The sequence below is a fragment of the Pseudophryne corroboree genome, chromosome 8 (assembly GCF_028390025.1).
Source record: "Pseudophryne corroboree isolate aPseCor3 chromosome 8, aPseCor3.hap2, whole genome shotgun sequence".
Taxonomy (NCBI): Eukaryota; Metazoa; Chordata; class Amphibia; order Anura; family Myobatrachidae; genus Pseudophryne; species Pseudophryne corroboree.
In genome coordinates, this window is record NC_086451.1 from 405,852,270 (window position 1) to 405,873,376 (window position 21,107).

At 48.2% G+C, this 21,107-nt stretch overlaps 1 long non-coding RNA gene across 1 annotated transcript in view; it reads right to left on the reverse strand.

Annotated features, from left to right (window-relative positions):
* LOC134947861 (uncharacterized) overlaps positions 1–21,107 on the reverse strand; it is a 101,882-nt gene that overhangs the window by 48,657 nt on the left and 32,118 nt on the right. Inside the window, exon 2 of the long non-coding RNA XR_010182825.1 lies at positions 5,121–5,262. This is a non-coding gene — a long non-coding RNA (uncharacterized LOC134947861). The remainder of the gene's footprint in view (positions 1–5,120; positions 5,263–21,107) is intronic.

The following is a 21,107-nucleotide window of genomic DNA, read 5'->3' on the forward strand; positions in this document are numbered from 1 at the left end:
AGAAGTGTGTGTTTGAAGTTAAAACCATTCCGTTTCTAGGTTACATTGTGTCCGGTTCCGGACTAGAGATGGATCATGAGAAACTCCAAGCAATCCAGAATTGGCCTATACCCTTAAGCCTCAAAGGGGTCCAAAGGTTCTTAGGGTTCGCCAATTATTATAGAAAATTTATACGAGACTTTTCCACCATTGTGGCGCCTATCACTGCATTAACCAAGAAAGGTGCTAATCCGTCCAAGTGGTCCGAGGAAGCTACACAGGCCTTTCACCTTCTGAAGCAACGGTTCATCTCTGCACCAGTTCTGAAACAGCCCGACACCGACTCTCCTTTTATCTTAGAGGTAGATGCCTCCTCCGTTAGAGTAGGAGCAGTGTTATCCCAGAGGGCCAAAGATGGACATCTACATCCTTGCAGTTTCTTCTCCCGGAAGTTCTCCCCAGCTGAACGCAACTATGCCATTGGCGATCAGGAGTTGCTAGCCATCAAGCTCGCTCTGGAGGAGTGGAGATACCTGTTGGAGGGAGCTTCCCACTCAATCACCATACTTACCGACCACAAAAATCTTTTATATCTCAAAGGCGCACAATGTCTGAATCCTCGTCAGGCCAGATGGGCACTTTTCTTCTCTAGGTTTGACTTTAAACTCCAGTTCTGTCCGGGTTCTCAGAATCGTAAGGCCGATGCCCTTTCCCGCTCATGGGAGCAAGAAAATGAGTCCGAGTCTGCAGACAAGCATCCTATTATTAATCCGTTGGCATTCTCCACGGTAGGGATGGACTCTACGCCTCCACCAGGGAAAAGTTTTGTTAAGCCAGTTCTAAGGAAGAAGCTCATGCATTGGGCCCATGCTTCCCGTTTTGCTGGACACACAGGCATTCAGAAAACCCTTGAATTTATTTCTAGGTCCTACTGGTGGCCAACTCTGAAGAAGGACGTTATGGAATTTATTGCCTCCTGCCCAAAGTGTGCCCAACACAAAGTCTCCCGCCAGTCGCCTGCGGGGCAACTGGTTCCATTATCTGTTCCCCGTCGACCTTGGACCCATTTGTCGATGGACTTTGTTTCCGATCTACCTATCTGCAACAAGTTTAATACCATCTGGGTGGTAGTTGACCGGTTCACCAAGATGGCACATTTCATCCCTCTCACCGGTCTTCCGTCAGCTTCCAAGTTGGCTCAAGTGTTTATACAAGAGATCTTCCGACTTCACGGTCTTCCTGAAGAGATCATCTCGGATCGTGGAGTACAATTTGTAGCCAAATTTTGGCGAAGTTTGTGTCAAGCCCTCCAAGTCAAGTTAAAGTTTTCCATGGCTTACCATCCTCAGACCAATGGTCAAACCGAGAGGGTGAATCAGGACTTGGAGGCCTTCCTCCGTATATATGTGTCTTCCTCTCAAGATGACTGGGTTTAACTCTTTCCTTGGGCCGAGTTCAGCCACAACAATCAATACCATTCCTCATCTTCTTCTACACCATTCTTCATTAATTATGGATTCCACCCTAAAGTCCCAGAATTTCAACCGCTTCCAGCAACTTCTGTTCCAGCAGTGGATGTCACCTTGCGTCAGTTTTCAAATAACTGGAGGAACGTCCGCGCAGCCCTGCTTAAAGCCTCATTCAGGTATAAGAAGTTTGCCGATAGGAAGCGTAGAGCGGTTCCTGCTCTCAAGGTGGGTGATCATGTGTGGCTGTCCACGAAGAATTTGAGGTTGAGAGTTCCCAGCATGAAATTTGCACCTCGCTACATCGGACCCTTCAAGATTGAACAAGTCATCAATCCTGTTGCCTACAGGTTACAGTTACCATCCTTCTTGAAAATACCCAGGACATTTCATGTTTCTTTGTTGAAACCGCTGATCCTGAATCGGTTTCATTCCGCACTTCCTCCAGCTCCCAAAGTTCAGACTCAACGGGGAGTCGAGTACGAGGTGGCCAAGATTTTGGACTCACGTTTCCGTTACGGTCAGTTACAATACCTCATTGACTGGAAGGGCTATGGTCCTGAAGAACGCTCTTGGACCAATGCCTCAGACGTCCATGCTCCTGCCTTGGTCCGAAATTTCCACGCAAAGTTTCCTCTAAAGCCTAAGAAGTGTCCTGGGGCCACTCCTAAAGGGGGGGGTGCTGTCACGATCCGGGTATCTGGACGCCATTACTTACCCTTCAGATGCCTCCTAAGGCTGGCTCAGCGCTCCAGGACCGGATCCCATCTGTTATCCTGATGTTTACATTCCTGCATCCTCTCCTGTCTCTCTGAGACGCGGTCACAGTAAACGCCATATTACATCTGGCATGGCGTCTCCCGCGGCCTCCGCCGCCGTCCCTGAGTTTCTGCATGCAAAGTGTCAGAGTGGCGATTACGTCAGCCGCGGCCTCCGCTGTGCCCGCGTGGTTTGGATGTGCATTCATCAGTCTGGCGTCTCCTGTCTCCTGTGGCCGGCGCCGCCATTGCTGCTTCAATTCTCACATGGATTACAAACCAAACTTCCCTCCAAGTGTCTGCATGGGCGCAGCCATCTTGGATTTTGTCATCTGATCATTTCCACCAATCTGCTGTCTGTATTGTTGATTTGCATAATTGCCTAGCCAACCCCTTCCTTGCTGCAGGTATAAGTAAGCTGTGCCTGAGCAAGGAAGGCGTCAGTGCTTTGGTTGTCTAACCTAGTTCCAGTTTGTCTCTCTCCTGTGGTTGTCTTCCAGGTTCCAGCTCCTGTCTCCAGACTTCTGCTATAGAGACCCGCACCAGCATTCCATCTGCGGTGTAGCCTGACTCTCCGATCCATTCTGGACTCACCTGTTTCCAGCTACAACAATCACCTGCTTCCAGCCCAGCTTCCAGCAGTGTACAGCTTCTCTTAAAGGGCCGGTGTCCTTTCTGCAGTTTACCACTCTCCACCGGTATTATTATTTCACCGCTCTCAAACAATCACCTGCTTCCAGCCCAGCTTCCAGCAGTGTATAGCTTCTCTTAAAGGGCCGGTGTCCTTTTCTGCAGTTTACCACTCTCCACCGGTATTATTATTTCACCGCTCTCAAACTCCAAACTTCATTATTATTTCATCGCTCTCAAGTTCATTTATTATTTAACTGGTTCCAGCCAGTATCCACTCCGTACCAACAACAGTCTGGTTCCAGCCAGTATCCACAGCAGCCGTTTTACCTTCAGCAGCCCAGCCTTTCCTGGAACATCAGCTGGTACGATCCTGGGTTCTCTCCATTGCTACAGTCAGGCCTGGTAAGGACTTTCCAACTAGAAGATTATAAGAACTGTCTCACACTACCAGTGCCTGTGGCCCTTGCCACCCTGTAGTACCCGGGAATTGTATTTATCCTCTGTTGACTTTTATGTTTCCTTTTACTGCTGCTGTGTTACGGAGTTTGTCATAATAAACATCATTGACTTTTATCCTGGTTGTCGTGGTCACGCCTTCGGGCAGTTATTCTACATGTTACTTACATGTCTAGGGGTCTGATACAACCTCCCAGGTTCCGTTACTTCTCAGCCCCTACAACTGAGGCTGCCTCCCGTCAGCTCAGGCCCTCAGTTGTGACATATAATAGATACATACATATATTGTATACAAAATAACTGTTAACTATTCTTTCCCATGGTCTCATAAGTTCATAAGAAATCACAACATGCTGTTACATTTTTATTTGTACAAACTTTAGTAGATCTACCCCACAGAGTACAGCTTGAAGTAGTTAGTGCAGACTGAGGCGGTCATTCCGAGTTGATCGCGCACTAGCAGTTTTTAGCAGCTGTGCAAACGCATTGCCACCGCCCACCGGGGAGTGTATTTTCGCTTTACAGAAGTACGAACGCATGTGCAGCAGAGCGCCTGCAAAATCGTTTTGTGCAAAACAAGACCAGCCCTGGACTTACTCTTCGTGTGCGTTGATTCTAACGTTGGAGGGTTGGCTTTTGACGTCACACACCCACCCAGCGTTCGCCCAGCCATGCCTGCGTTTTCCCTGGCACGCCTACGTTTTTCTAAGCACTCCCTGAAAACGGTCAGTTGACACCCAGAAACGCCCCCTTCCTGTCAATCTTCTTGCGGCCACCAGTGCGAATGAAAACGTCACTAGAACTTGTGCAGAACCACAAAGGACTTTGTACCCTTACGTCGTGCGTTCGCATTGCGGTGCATACGCATGCTCAGAAATGCCCATTTTTAGCCGGATCGCTGCGCTGTGAACAACGCCAGCTAGCGATCAATTCGGAATGACCCCCTATATTCAGTAAAGCCAATTATCTTTATAGTAGCACTAAGCTGAGTGGCTGGATGTAAGGAAACATAACCTGGATGTTATTTTAAAGGGGCAATCATGTGCAAAGCATAGTTTAGCCTTGTACATGATTGCCCTTTTAAAAAATGTCCAAGTTCGGCTGGTATCCCGCACGGCTGCCTCACCTCGGACTTCGGTACATCCTGGCCATAGTTTCAGATTATATACTGTACAGCTTTATATATATACTGTAGCTAGTTTGAACTATGGGGGTCATTCCGACCCTTTCGCATGCAGCGGTTTATTGCTGCGGTGCAAACGGGTGCGGAATGCGCATGCGCAGCGGGCACAGTGCGCGTGCACGACATTGCCCAGCGACAGGGGTCGCCGGGTTATGTCGCGACTTACAAAGGAACCGCAAAGAAGATTGACAGGAAGGAGGCATGCCAGGGCGGATCCGGACCGTTTGGAGCCGTTTTCGGGGAGTGGTAAGTATAACACAGGCGTGTCCAGCAGAACGGAGGGCGGAGGAGTGACGTCAAAGCCAGGCCCATCATCGCTGGATCCATCGCACAGGGTAAGTAGGTATAGGCCTAGTCTAGTTTTGCTTGAATTTTTTTTTTGCTTAGCAGGGCTGCACAAGCGATCACAGCCCTGCTAAGCTAAAATACACTCCCCCATAGGCATCTACTAGTTGATTGCAGCAGCAGCAAAAAGTTGCTGGCTGCAATCAACTCGGAATGACCACCTATGACTTTTGATCTGTGATTATGCCCTTATTACTTCTGTGATTAAAATTTTTAGTATTTGACTCACACAACCACTAGGAGTTACATACAGTACTGTAAATTGCTATAAGACTTATTTCTATTTACAAGTTTGTATACCTGATGCCAGAGGAATAAAGGCATCGTTCTTTTTAAATTCACCATTTTCACCAAGGAAATTCTGTGGATTAAACTCATCTGGGTATGGGAAACAGGTGGGGTCTTTGAGCACCGACGTCACCATCGGAAAAACATTGGTGTGCTGAAAAACATGAGAGGCTGAAGGTTAGATCTTTACATCTCCATAGGTTGCTTAGATCTCAGTATCCAACATGTTGTTTCATCAAGATTATCTTTTATTTCCTGTTTTACCAAATACACCATAATGTGAGTGGTCTGAGGTCACTGGCGAGGAGATATATTTCTGAGGTGTCCAGATTCAAGGTTTTAACAGTAAAGTAGAGATGTGTGCTAAATCCAACCACCACCTGAATTTAGGGGATCCGAGTGTTTCTGAGTCCTGGCTTGGGTCTTTCCACTACACTTGGATACCAGATCAAGGCGAAATGTCATGTTTCCGGTATTGGATCTTGCATGCTTGTGATTTAATATAAATCTCTCCCTTGTGACCGCGGTCACCATTTCACACGGGGGAGTGGAGGGAGAGGGCGTGTGATGGGGCTGGAGAGCAGTTTGTTAAAACTAAAAATCAATATTAGCAGCATTATCTAGCACATCATCAGGGCGCCATTAGGGTGCTATTAGCAGTAGGAAGACTGTTAACTTATAATAAATACATACCTACATACTGGATGTAATTAATATCCCAGCGGTTGGGATCTCGGAGGTCCGAATACCGACGCTAGGATCCCGGTCGCCAGAATGCTGGCAGCTGCTCCAGGACTATTTAAACTTGTGGCTGTCCACGACACGCATAGAGTGGGAATAGAACCTGTGGTGAGCGCAGCAAGAGACCAAGCCCACAGCATGGTGAGCGCAGCAGCCCGCAAGGGGCTTTCTAGCGCTTGCCCCACTGCCGGCATTCTGGCAGCCGGGATTCCAGCATCGGTATACTGACCGCCGGGATCCCAGCCACCGGGATCCCACACCCAACGTCTACATACTACACTTGACCAATTGTTCCTGCTTACTTCACAATTAAGTGATGCAGCATACAGTACTGTATATCATATTAGCTAGGTTGTGTTAAATAATACATACTGGGTGCCTGGCTGATACGTTCCATCTATTTCTAAACTACAAAGTAATTCTTATCATTATTACTGAAGTTGACCAATTGTTCCTGTTCTTTAAAAATGTTATACTAGAGTTTATCTTTTTTTTTTCTCATATTGAAATTAAATAATAATTTTACACAGTGTGTTATTAAGAGTGACACGGCATATTTTATTAGCTGGGTCATGTTACTGGTACAGATGAGTGGTTCGGACTACCTTAAATCTGAATAACCCCGAACTTTGAGATCTGAGTCAAATCCGAGTCCTGGGTTGGGTTTTCCAGCCAAGATCGGATTTTAAATCAAAGCTGAACATCACCCTCCCGGTGTTGGATTCTTGCGGGTTTTGGATTCCATATAAGGGAGTTGCAGCCGTGCCTTGGTGCCATTTCACTCCAGTCATGCTGGTGTATGCTGTGCTCTGCAGTGTCCATCCAAGTGGCTGTGCGCAATACAAGCACTGTCACTGTGTCCATCTAAGGGGGTGTGCTGCTGTCACTGTGTCCATCTAAGGGGCTGTGCTGCTGTCACTGTGTCCATCTTAGTCTAAGGGGCTGTGGTGCTGTCACTATGTCCATCCAAGTGGCTGTACACAATACAAGTGCTGTCACTGTGTCCATCTAAGGGACTGTGCTGCTGTCACTGTGTCCATCAAAGGGGTTGTGCTGCTGTCACTGTGTCCATCTAAGTCTAAGGACTGTGCTGCTGTCACTTGTCCATCTAAGGGGCTATTTTGATGTCACTGTGTCCATTTAAGTGGCTGCACTTAGTCTAATTCCATCACAGTGCTGCACTGACTCTGCAGGCTCCACCCGCTGCATTCACAGTGTGATTCCATTTTTGTCAGCAAAATAAGTATAAAAAATAAAAAAAGTTAAAACAAATAAAAATTGTTACATTTGTTTATACTGTACACTTAACCCCAGTATGCTGTAGTACCCCAGTACACATGCATAAAAGCTGTCTAACTTCATGCAGTGTGAAAAAAAGGCATTTTATTTCCCCCAGCACCCTGAATAATAACAGTAACCAGATTTAAATCCCACACAATATTAGAATTCAGAGATCTCGGTTACATATATTTGCGCAAATGTATGAATAAGCTCCAAAGTTTGCTTAGAAATACCCCTCCCTTTCAAGCCCCTGAATGATATCACTAAGCTAATTGAGCAACTGCCACTATATATGTCCATGCAGTGTGAGCAAAGCTGCTAGTTTAACAAATAAAAATTGCTGTATTTATTTGTACTGTGCACTGCACTGTAGTACTTTGTAGTACCCAATGCATGTGCAGAAAAATGGTCTGACTCCACACAGTGTGAGCTGAGCAGCCAGCTAAAAAAATAAAAATAATCTGTTGTATAATTTGTTTGTACTGTTCTGTACACTGCATCACAGTATGCTGCACCCCAGTATGTTCTGTTCCCCAATGTGCATGCAGAAAAGCAGTCTGACTTCACACTTTGTGAACCGAGCTGCCAGTTAAAATAGGATTTTAATTACCTACCGGTAAATCTTTTGCTCATAGTCCATAAGGGATACTGGGGACACGTAGTATGATGGGGTCCAAAGGAGCCGCTGCTCTTTAAATTTCTTCTAACAGGGTGTTCTGGCTCCTCCCCTCTATGGCCTCCCCCACAGCCCAGTCTAGGAAAACTGTGCCCAAAGGAGATGGACATACTTGGGAGGAGGAAACATGACCATACAATAGGCGGTGAGATTAACAAACCAGCACACAGCAGAACCAACATACTAGCAACAGCTAGTGAAACCAGAAACCCACAACAGCTGATGTAAACAACTTCACACAAGAACAATAGCTTGCAGGAAAGTAGAAGCACAGAGGCGGGCGCCCAGTATCCCTTATGGACTACGAGAAAAGGATTTACCTGTAGGTAATTAAAATCCGATTTTCTCTATCATTCATAAGGGATACTGGGGACACTTAGTATGATGGGGACGTCCCAAAGCTCCCAGAATGGGTGGGAACATGCCGAGACGCCTGCAGCACTGTATGTCCAAATTGGACATCCTCTGTAGCCAGGGTATCAAACCTGTAGACTTGACAAACGTGTTTGTCCCTGACCAGGCAGCGGCCAGGCATAGTTGCAAAGCCGAGACACCATGTGCAGCCACCCAGGAAGAACTCACAGACCTTGTAGAGTGGGCTTTGATAGACCGAGGGATTGGCAAGGCCACCAAAACGTAGGCCATTTGAATAGTAAGTCTAATCCAACAGGCAATCGACTGCTTTGAAGCAGGATGACCCTTCTTGCGAGCATCATACAGTACAAAGAGGGAATCCAATTTACTGTACGGACAGCAGCAGTCCTCTAGACATAAAGCTTCAGGGCTCGCACCACATTCAGGGATTCAGGAATTGAGGAAGTGGTTGAAGCCGCCGGAACCACAATAGGCTGATTTAGGTGGAATGCAAAAACCGCCTTAGGCAGGAACTGTTGTCGAGTCCTGAGTTCCTCTCTGTCCTCAGACCAGGTAGGGACTTCTACAGGGCAAAGCCCCAAGTTCTGAAACACGCCTAGTGGAAGTCATAGCTAAGATAACCGTCTTTCACGTAAGGTACTTGTCCTCCACTGACATCAGAGGTTCAAACTAAGAGGACTGTAGAAAGGTCAAAACCACATTTAGATCCCAAGGTGCCATGGGCACAAAAGGAGGATGGATGTAAAGGACACCCTGCAGGAACATCTGGACTTCAGGCAAAGCAGCCAATTTCTTCTGAAAGGAAATGGACAAGGCCGAGATCTGAACCTTTATGGAGCCCAACCTTAGGCCCATATCCACACCAGCCTGTAAGAACGCAAAAAGTACCCCAGGTTGAAATCCGCAGTTTTATATTTTTGGCCCTCCCAGCAGGAAATGTATCATTTCCAGATATGGTGGTAATGCTTCCTGGCTTGAATCATGGTGGTAATAAGTTTACCCGGAATCCCCTTTTCAGCTAGATGGTTCCGCTCAACCGCCATGCCATTAAATGAAGCTGCCATAAGTCCGGGTAGACGAACGGACCTTGCTGAAGAAGATCCTCCCTTAGTGGTAGGGGCCAGAGGTCTTCTATTGCCATGACCAGAAGATCCACGTACGAAACCCTCCGAGGCCAGTCGGGGGCAATGAGAATTGTTTGAACTCCCTCTCTTCTGATTCTTTTTACAACCCTGGGGAGCAACGGAATCGGAGGAAACAGTTATACCAGCCGGTAAACCCATGGTGTAGTCAATGCATCCACTTCCGCTGCCAGAGGGTCCCTCATCCTGGAATAATAGCACTGAGGCTTGTTGTTGAGTCGAGAGGCCATCAGATCAATCTGTGGACAGCCCCATAGATCTGTCATCAGTCAAAATACCTGCGGAGGGAGACTCCACTCTCCTGGGTGTAGGTCGTGATGACTGAGGAAGTCTGCCTCCCAGTTGTCCACTCCCGGAATGAAGATGGCCAAGACTGCCCTTGCATTCTTTTCCACCCAGAGATGTAACCTGGAAACCTCCCGCATGCAGGCCCTGCTTTTTGTTCCTCCCTGTTGATTGACGTATGCCACAGCTGTGGCGTTGTCCGACTGAACCTGAATGGCTTGACCTTGAAGCAGATGAGATGCCTGCGGCAGAGCATTGTATATTGCTCTGAGTTCCAGTATGTTTATAGGAAGGCAGGCTTTGAGGCTTGACCACCGGCCCTGAAACTGTGCCCCTTGGGCTACAGCCCACAGACCTGAAGGCTCGCGTCCGTGGTCAAGACAATCCAATCCTGGATCCTGAAGCTCCTCCCCTCCAAGAGGTTGAAAGATTGCAACCACCACAGGAGAGAAATCCTGGCCTGCGGTGAGAGATATATGACCTGGTGCATCTGTAGATGTGAACCTGACCATTTCTTCAGGAGATCCAGTTGGAATGTCCTTGCATGGAATCTGCCAAATTGAATGGTCTCAAAGGAGGCCACCATCTTTCCCAACAGATGGGTGCAAAGATGTACTGAGACCCGGTTTGGCTGTAGAATCGCTTGAACCAACTCCTGAAGTGCCTTTGCCTTGTCCACAGGAAGGAAGACCTTCTGAGCCACCATGTCCAGGATCATTCCTAGGAATTGGGGATGCTGGGTCGGCACGAGGTGGGATTTTTGAAAGTTCAGAATCCAACCGTGGTGTGACAACAGGGATATCGTTCGGCAGATGCTGTCCAGCAGTAGTTCCTTTGACCTCTCTTTATCAGCAGATCGTTCAGGTAGGGGACAATGTTCATACACTGAATCCTGAGTTGGAACATCATTTCCACCATCACTTTGGTGAAGACTCTTGGGGCCGTGGATAGGCTGAAGAGCAGCACCTGGAACTGTTAGTGTTCCTCCAGCAGAGAAAACCTGAGGTAGGCCTGATGAGGCAGCCATATTGGAATATGGAGGTATGCGTCCTTTATGTCCATAGAGACCAAGAACTCCCCCTCCTCCAGACCTGAGATCACTGCTCTCAGAGACTCCATTTTGAACCGGAAAACCCTCAGATATGGGTTTAATGATTTGAGGTTCAAAATGGGCCTCAGTGAACCGACTTGTTTTGGTACCACAAAAAGGCTGGAATAGTATCCTTCGCCCCATAGTTGAAGTGGAGCAGGAACAATGACCTGGGTCCAAACCCAATTTTTGAATGGTCTCCTGTAGTGTGAGGCGCATAGTTCCTGAAGTCGGTAATCCCGATTTGAAAAACCTGTGAGGCAGAGAACTTTCAAACTCCAGTTTGTAGCCCTGGGAGATCAGGTATTTTATCCAGGCATCCTGGCAGGAGACGTTACAAATGGGACTACGCTGAGATCCCCCAGGAGCGGAGGGACACTGTCATGCTGAGATTTTTGAGGAGACAGTGCTGACACTCTGGTCCTGAGACCCTGTGGTGGCAGGTTTATGTGACTTACCCATGGAGCCTCGTGCCGCACTTGAGGCACCGCTTTAAGGCCTTACCTTAAAGCGCGCTGTCCAAAAGGAATGCAGTGAAGGCCCAGTGTAAGAATGTCTAGCCAGTGGAGCTGCAGATGGGAGGTATGTGGACTTTCCTGTGGTAGCCTTTGAAATCCAAGTGTCTAACTCACCTCCAAACAGCCTATCTTCTATGAAGGGCAAGGTTTCCACACTCCACTTTGTCTCTGCGTCCACCGCCCACTGGCGTAGCCACAATGCCCTGTGTGCAGAAACCGCCATGGTAGAAGTACGGGCATTTATAATGCCAGTCCCTTTGATAGTATCACAGAAGAAATGGCCAGATTCCTGGATATGCTGAACTAGCGTCCCCATTTCAGCCAGGGACTGTGAGGCCCTCCTGAAGGTGGCGTGAGTCACCCAACAATCTGCAATAACAGGTCTTTTGGGGCCCCTGCTGCAACATAAATAGATTTCAAAGTTGTCCCTGGAACAGGTAGTACTGTCTTTTTAGACAGGCGTGATACCGAAGCATCAACAGTAGGGGGAGTCTCCCAGACCTTCCGCCCCTCAAAAGGAAAGGTGGCAACCCATTTCTTTGACACCTGAAATTTCTTGTCAGGAGTAGCCCATGGCTCCCTGAATAGTTCATCCAGTTCCTCTGAATCAGAAAATGTGACCAGCACCTTTTTCTGTACATAGAAAAAGGATTGCTGAACATCCGCATCATTCCCAGGAACATGTAGGACATCCCTTATAGTCAGTATAAGTGACTCCACACCTTGCGCAGGAGAGGAATCACCCACCTCAGAAGTAGATTCCAGCTCCACCCCCTCTTCCACCTCTGGCACCTCCTCCTCGGATTCAGAGAATATGTCAGGTAACCTTCTGTTAGGGTCTCCTGCCCTGTGCTGCCACGTCGTCATGGCAACCGGGAGACAAGTGCTAGCGGTGTAACCTGAGCGCAGCTGATACTCCGGTTCGGGTCTTTTGCTGTGCAGTGGTTACAGGCTCTTTGCACGGCAGGGGATCCGGTGCTGGTTTTTGTGCTCACAGTCTGTGAGGTCTGAGTGGGGCATGGACAGCACCTGCTATATAAGGCCTCTTCTCAGGTTAAGCAGATGCTGCTGAATCTTTGTTGGTTAGTTAGTTCCTGAAAGTTAGCCAGTACTGTGTAGCTTTGTATTTGTTGTTGCTTACTGCATTTAGGCCTTGGGATTTGGTACTACACTCTGCCAATCCAGACCTAGCAGTAAGACTGGAGTCAGTCATTTAACTTGCTGGGGTTCTTTTGCTACTCTGTGAACTTAGCAAGTTTGCGGCTGTATTCTCAGACTTGCCTGCCTAAATCCTGTCTCACTGTGCAAGGTGTTCAGGTGTCAGTTTAGTGGCAGTAAGCTGAACCTGTGCACTGCAAGTGAGGATTAGGATTGGGGAGACTCTCCTTGTGTCTATCATTACATCTCTGACCAAGGAGTTTACTGCCACACCCGTTGGTAACCCTTTAGGGTTTTGCTGTTGCCCTTAGCAACAGCATTTCGGGTTCTCTACGTATTAAAACACAACATCTTGCTTTTTCCATCTGAGCATTCTTAATACTAGGGAGACACCCAGTTTCTTAGCCTCTGGGCTTCTCTGTTCACTTTGTGGTTATTTTGTTACCCTATCACCTTCTGTGTACGTAATGTCATATTCCCCAGTCTGTCTGTGAGTTCATTTGTTTTGCATCCCTATCTGTTCAGACACCAGTACATTCCTGCAGGCACTGGTGTGCATAACAGTTCAGACATCAGTACATTCCTGCAGGCACTGGTGTGCATAACAGTTCAGACACCAGTACATTCCTGCAGGCACTGGTGTGCATAACATATTCAGCAACCTCATACTCCTGTTGAAATTTTGTGGGAATATGGAGCATACCCCTCAAAATACGTTGCAACAGGTGGTCGATCAGGTGCAGGTCCTGACTCGACAATTTAATGATTTGTCCATTAAAATGCAAACCTCCCAGGCCGCTGGCGGAGCTCCCGCAGCAGCAGCACCTTCAGGGGTTAAGGAGCCGAAAGTAAATCTCCCGGATCGTTTTTCTGGAGATCGCTCGCAGTTCTTTTGTTTCAAGGAGAGCTGCAAGCTATACTTCCGGCTTAGGCCTCAGTCTTCTGGGTCGGAGATTCAGCGGGTGGGCATAGTGATTTCCTTGCTACAAGGAGACCCACAGGTCTGGGCATATGGGTTGCAGCCTGACTGTCCGTCGCTTAAAAGTGTTGATGCTTTTTTTACGGCACTGGGCATGTTGTATGATGACCCTGACAAGACGGCCTCAGCCGAGGCTCAGATTTCGATCCTTAAGCAAGGGCGAAGGCCAGTTGAGGTTTACTGTACGGAGTTTCGGAGGTTGGCCCATGATACCCAGTGGAATGACCCAGCCCTGAGACACCAGTACCGAAGAGGTCTTTCTAACCAGATAAAAGACCAACTGGTACAATATCCCTTGCCTGATAGCTTGGATCAGCTCATGCAGTTATCCATCCGGGTGGATAGACGGCTGAGAGAGCGTAGGCTTGAAAGGGAGACCGAGGTTTCCTTCTTTCCCAAGGGAACCTCAGACTCTGAGGAATTTTCCGAGGAGCCTATGCAGATTGGGGCTACCCGCCTCTCCTCGCGTGAGAAGACGCAGAGGAGAGAGCAGGGGTTGTGTTTGTACTGTGGGAATAAAGGTCATGTGGTAGTATCATGCCCAGAAAAGCCGGAAAACTTCAGGGCCCTTAGGGTGATGGGAAATATCCTGTCAGGTCAGAAGTCAGAATTTCCCAAGAAGACTTTTATCATTCCGGTGACCTTGAAGATCCTCGGTCAAACTGTCAAGACTGAGGCCTTTGTGGACAGTGGGGCCGACGGGGTTTTTATGGACCGCCAATTCGCCCTGAAACACTCTGTTCCCTTAGTACCCTTGGCATCGGAAATTGAGATTTGTGGGTTAAACGGGGAACCATTATCCCAAGGTAAAATTACCTCTTGCACTAGCCAGATTTCTTTGTTTATTGGAGCCACACACTCTGAAAAATTGTCCTTTTATGTGACTGTCTGTACTTTTGCCCCATTGGTGTTGGGGTTACCCTGGTTAAGGGCCAACAATCCTCAATTTGACTGGGTCTCTGGGGAGATTCTTAGTTGGGGTACTGATTGTTTCAGGAGTTGCTTGAGCCTTCCAGTCAGGCTCTCGCAGCTAAGTTTGCCAGGATTGCCAGGGTGTTATGCAGATTTTGCGGACGTGTTCTCCAAAAAAGTTGCAGAGGTACTACCTCCCCATCGCCCCTATGACTGTGCCATTGATTTGTTGCCAAATGCTAAGCTTCCCAAGAGCAGGTTGTACTCCCTGTCACGTCCTGAGACTCAGGCTATGGCAGAGTACATTCAGGAGAACTTGGCTAAGGGATTTATCAGACCTTCACAGTCTCCAGCTGGGTCGGGGTTCTTCTTCGTGGGTAAAAAGGACGGTTCATTGCGACCCTGCATCGACTTCAGGGAATTGAACCGTATCACGATTAAAAACTCATACCCACTGCCTCTCATTTCGGTCTTGTTTGACCAGCTTCGTACTGCCACCATTTTTTCTAAGATTGACCTACGCGGGGCGTACAATCTAATCCGAATAAGAGAGGGGGATGAATGGAAGACTGCCTTTAATACCCACTCAGGGCATTATGAATATTTGGTGATGCCTTTTGGGCTCTGTAATGCCCCGGCAGTCTTCCAGGATTTCATGAACGATGTACTCAGGGAATATTTGGATAGATTCTTAGTTGTATACTTAGATGACATCCTAATCTTCTCCCATTCCCTGGAGGAACATCGGAAGCATGTACGCTTAGTCCTCCAGAAACTCACAGACCACCGGCTTGGGGCGAAGCTGGAGAAGTGCGAATTTGAAGTTCAGCAAATCGCATTTCTAGGATATATTATCTCCCCAGAAGGTTTCCAAATGGAGGGTTCCAAGGTACAGGCAGTCCTGGATTGGGTGCAGCCCACTAGTTTGAAGGCGCTTCAGCGTTTCCTGGGCTTTACGAATTTTTATAGACGATTTATCGCTGGATTTTCATCTATAGTGGCGCCCTTGGTGGCACTCACTAAGAAAAGGGCGGATGTTGCTCACTGGTCTTGTGAGGCTAAAGCGGCTTTTGCCCGTCTCAAAAGAGCATTTGTATCGGCCAAGGTGCTGCGACACCCAGATCCAGAGCGTCCTTTTGTGGTGGAGGTGGATGCCTCTGAGATGGGTATTGGGGCAGTGCTCTCTCAGATGGGAGTGTCTGATAATCGCCTTCATCCCTGTGCTTACTTTTCCCATAAATTTTCGCCTGCCGAGATGAATTATGACGTGGGTAACCGGGAATTGTTGGCTATTAAGGATGCACTTGAGGAGTGGAGACACTGGCTTGAGGGGGCTAAGTTTGTGGTCTCAATTCTCACCGACCATAAGAATCTGGCATATTTAGAGTCAGCAAAGCGTCTCAATGCGGGCAGGCACGATGGGCTTTGTTTTTTGCTCGCTTTAATTTTTTTATAACATATCGCCCTGGGTCAAAAAACATCAAGGCTGATGCGCTCTCGCTGAGTTTTGCTCCAATCCAGGAGACCACCGAGGAGCCGTTGCCCATTGTGTCCCCATCATGTATTAAAGTGGACATTACCCAGGACCTCTTATCATTAGTCCTTAGAGCACAGGAGCAGGCTCCTCCAGACCTTCCGGTAGGTCTTTTGTTTGTGCCTCCTAGGTTAAGACAGCGAGTGTTCCTGGAATTCCATGCCAAGAAGTCGGCAGGTCACCCGGGTATTGCCAGAACTCGGGAGTTGCTATCTAGGGCGGTGTGGTGGCCCTCGGTGGCTAAGGATGTGGATCAGTGGGTTCGGGCATGTGACATCTGTGCCCGAAATAAGACTCCTAGAGGGGTTCCTGTTGGCCCATTACATCCACTCTCTATCCCATCTAAGCCATGGACCCACATTTCAATGGATTTTGTGGTGGACTTGCCCAAATCCTCGGGGATGACAGCCATCTGGGTTGTCGTTGACAGGTTTTCGAAGATGGCGCACTTCGTTCCACTGGTTGGGCTGCCATCGGCCAGACGCCTGTCTGAATTATTTATGCTGCATGTTGTGCGTCTCCACGGGTTGCCACTTGATGTGGTCTCTGACCGCGGATCCCAGTTTGTGGCCAAATTCTGGAGGGCATTTTGTTCCGATCTCCAGATTTCTGTCAGCTTGTCGTCAGGCTACCATCCGCAGTCTAATGGGCAGACTGAAAGGGTGAACCAGTCCTTGGAGCAGTTCCTCAGGTGTTATGTCTCCAAGTGTCAGACTGACTGGGTTGCTCATCTGTCCATGGCGGAGTTTGCCTATAACAACGTGGCTCACTCTGCTACAGGGATCTCTCCCTTCCTTTGTGTGTATGGGCATCATCCTAAGGCCAATTCTTTTGACCCCCTGGACCCCATGCCTGGTGGTTCCTCTGTGGTTTCGGTCCTTAGAGGTATTTGGAGGAAAGTGAAGAAAGCCCTTGTGTCTGTGTCATTAGTGACCAAAAGGGTTTTTGATAAGCGGGAAAGACCCTGCAGCTTCAAATTAGGAGACTTCGTCTGGTTGTCTACCAAGAATTTGAAGTTGAGACAGCCATCTCATAAGTTAGGCCCCCGGTTCATCGGCCCTTATAAGATCACCAGGGTTATCAATCCGGTGGCATTTCAGTTAGATCTGCCCCGTTCTTTGGGTATCAATAAAACATTTCATTGTTCCCTTTTAAAACGGGCGATTAGTAATCCTTCTTCCAGTGGAAGACCTTCCCCTCTTCTGATACGTGGCCAGAGGGAGTTTGTTGTTGAAAGGATTCTTGACTCCAAGATGGTTCGGGGTTGGCTGTCATTTTTGGTGCACTGGAAGGGGTATGGCCCGGAGGAGCGGTCGTGGGTGCGCAGTTGTGATCTTCATGCCCCCAGACTGATACGCTCTTTCTTCTCGCAGTTCCCCGATAAACCCAGTGGTAGGGGTTCTTTGACCCCTCGTCAGAGGGGGGGTACTGTTAGGGTCTCCTGCCCTGTGCTGCCACGTCGTCATGGCAACCGGGAGACAAGTGCTAGTGGTGTAACCTGAGCGCAGCTGATACTCCGGTTCGGGTCTTTTGCTGTGCAGTGGTTACAGGCTCTTTGCACGGCAGGGGATCCGGTGCTGGTTTTTGTGCTCACAGTCTGTGAGGTCTGAGTGGGGTGTGGACAGCACCTGCTATATAAGGCCTCTTCTCAGGTTAAGCAGATGCTGCTGAATCTTTGTTGGTTAGTTAGTTCCTGAAAGTTAGCCAGTACTGTGTAGCTTTGTATTTGTTGTTGCTTACTGCATATAGGCCTTGGGATTTGGTACTACACTCTGCCAATCCAGACCTAGCAGTAAGACTGGAGTCAGTCATTTAACTTGCTGGGGTTCTTTTGCTACTCTGTGAACTTAGCAAGTTTGCGGCTGTATTCTCAGACTTGCCTGCCTAAATCCTGTCTCACTGTGCAAGGTGTTCAGGTGTCAGTTTAGTGGCAGTAAGCTGAACCTGTGCACTGCAAGTGAGGATTAGGATTGGGGAGACTCTCCTTGTGTCTATCATTACATCTCTGACCAAGGAGTTTACTGCCACACCCGTTGGTAACCCTTTAGGGTTTTGCTGTTGCCCTTAGCAACAGCATTTCGGGTTCTCTACGTATTAAAACACAACATCTTGCTTTTTCCATCTGAGCATTCTTAATACTAGGGAGACACCCAGTTTCTTAGCCTCTGGGCTTCTCTGTTCACTTTGTGGTTATTTTGTTACCCTATCACCTTCTGTGTACGTAATGTCATATTCCCCAGTCTGTCTGTGAGTTCATTTGTTTTGCATCCCTATCTGTTCAGACACCAGTACATTCCTGCAGGCACTGGTGTGCATAACAGTTCAGACATCAGTACATTCCTGCAGGCACTGGTGTGCATAACAGTTCAGACACCAGTACATTCCTGCAGGCACTGGTGTGCATAACATATTCAGCAGCCTCATACTCCTGTTGAAATTTTGTGGGAATATGGAGCATACTCCTCAAAATATGTTGCAACAGGTGGTCAAACAGGTGCAGGTCCTGACTCGACAATTTAATGATTTGTCCATTAAAATGCACACCTCCCAGGCCGCTGGCGGAGCTCCCGCAGCAGCAGCACCTTCAGGGGTTAAGGAGCCGAAAGTAAATCTCCCGGATCGTTTTTCTGGAGATCGCTCGCAGTTCTTTTGTTTCAAGGAAAGCTGCAAGCTATACTTCCGGCTTAGGCCTCAGTCTTCTGGGTCGGAGATTCAGCGGGTGGGCATAGTGATTTCCTTGCTACAAGGAGACCCACAGGTCTGGGCATATGGGTTGCAGCCTGACTGTCCGTCGTTTAAAAGTGTTGATGCTTTTTTTACGGCACTGGGCATGTTGTATGATGACCCTGACAAGACGGCCTCAGCCGAGGCTCAGATTTCGATCCTTAAGCAAGGGCGAAGGCCAGTTGAGGTTTACTGTACGGAGTTTCGGAGGTTGGCCCAGTGGAATGACCCAGCCCTGAGACACCAGTACCGAAGAGGTCTTTCTAACCAGATAAAAGACCAACTGGTACAATATCCCTTGCCTGATAGCTTGGATCAGCTCATGCAGTTATCCATCCGGGTGGATAGACAGCTGAGAGAGCGTAGGCTTGAAAGGGAGACCGAGGTTTCCTTCTTTCCCAAGGGAACCTCAGACTCTGAGGAATTTTCCGAGGAGCCTATGCAGATTGGGGCTACCCGCCTCTCCTCGCGTGAGAAGACGCAGAGGAGACAGCAGGGGTTGTGTTTGTACTGTGGGAATAAAGGTCATGTGGTAGCATCATGCCCAGAAAAGCCGGAAAACTTCAGGGCCCTTAGGGTGATGGGAAATATCCTGTCAGGCCAGAAGTCAGAATTTCCCAAGAAGACTTTTATCATTCCGGTGACCTTGAAGATCCTCGGTCAAACTGTCAAGACTGAGGCCTTTGTGGACAGTGGGGCCGACGGGGTTTTTATGGACTGCCAATTCGCCCTGAAACACTCTGTTCCCTTAGTACCCTTGGCATCGGAAATTGAGATTTGTGGGTTAAACGGGGAACCATTATCCCAAGGTAAAATTACCTCTTGCACTAGCCAGATTTCTTTGTTTATTGGAGCCACACACTCTGAAAAATTGTCCTTTTATGTGACTGTCTGTACTTTTGCCCTATTGGTGTTGGGGTTACCCTGGTTAAGGGCCCACAATCCTCAATTTGACTGGGTCTCTGGGGAGATTCTTAGTTGGGGTACTGATTGTTTCAGGAGTTGCTTGAGCCTTCCAGTCAGGCTCTCGCAGCTAAGTTTGCCAGGATTGCCAGGGTGTTATGCAGATTTTGCGGACGTGTTCTCCAAAAAAGTTGCAGAGGTACTACCTCCCCATCGCCCCTATGACTGTGCCATTGATTTGTTGCCAAATGCTAAGCTTCCCAAGAGCAGGTTGTACTCCCTGTCACGTCCTGAGACTCAGGCTATGGCAGAGTACATTCAGGAGAACTTGGCTAAGGGATTTATCAGACCTTCACAGTCTCCAGTTGGGTCGGGGTTCTTCTTAGTGGGTAAAAAGGACGGTTCATTGCGACCCTGCATCGACTTCAGGGAATTGAACCGTATCACGATTAAAAACTCATACCCACTGCCTCTCATTTCGGTCTTGTTTGACCAGCTTCGTACTGCCACCATTTTTTCTAAGATTGACCTACGCGGGGCGTACAATCTAATCCGAATAAGAGAGGGGGATGAATGGAAGACTGCCTTTAATACCCACTCAGGGCATTATGAATATTTGGTGATGCCTTTTGGGCTCTGTAATGCCCCGGCAGTCTTCCAGGATTTCATGAACGATGTACTCAGGGAATATTTGGATAGATTCTTAGTTGTATACTTAGATGACATCCTAATCTTCTCCCATTCCCTGGAGGAACATCGGAAGCATGTACGCTTAGTCCTCCAGAAACTCACAGACCACCGGCTTGGGGCGAAGCTGGAGAAGTGCGAATTTGAAGTTCAGCAAATCGCATTTCTAGGATATATTATCTCCCCAGAAGGTTTCCAAATGGAGGGTTCCAAGGTACAGGCAGTCCTGGATTGGGTGCAGCCCACTAGTTTGAAGGCGCTTCAGCGTTTCCTGGGCTTTGCGAATTTTCATAGACGATTTATCGCTGGATTTTCATCTATAGTGGCGCCCTTGGTGGCACTCACTAAGAAAGGGGCGGATGTTGCTCACTGGTCTTGTGAGGCTAAAGCGGCTTTTGCCCGTCTCAAAAGAGCATTTGTATCGGCCAAGGTGCTGCGACACCCAGATCCAGAGCGTCCTTTTGTGGTGGAGGTGGATGCCTCTGAGATGGGTATTGGGGCAGTGCTCTCTCAGATGGGATTGTCTGATAATCGCCTTCATCCCTGTGCTTACTTTTCCCGTAAATTTTTGCCTGCCGAGATGAATTATGACGTGGGTAACTGGGAATTGTTGGCTATTAAGGATGCACTTGAGGAGTGGAGACACTGGCTTGAGGGGGCTAAGTTTGTGGTCTCAATTCTCACCGACCATAAGAATCTGGCATATTTAGAGTCAGCAAAGCGTCTCAATGCGAGGCAGGCACGATGGGCTTTGTTTTTTGCTCGCTTTAATTTTTTTATAACATATCGCCCTGGGTCAAAAAACATCAAGGCTGATGCGCTCTCGCGGAGTTTTGCTCCAATCCAGGAGACCACCGAGGAGCCGTTGCCCATTGTGTCCCCATCATGTATTAAAGTGGGCATTACCCAGGACCTCTTATCATTAGTCCTTAGAGCACAGGAGCAGGCTCCTCCAGACCTTCCGGTAGGTCTTTTGTTTGTGCCTCCTAGGTTA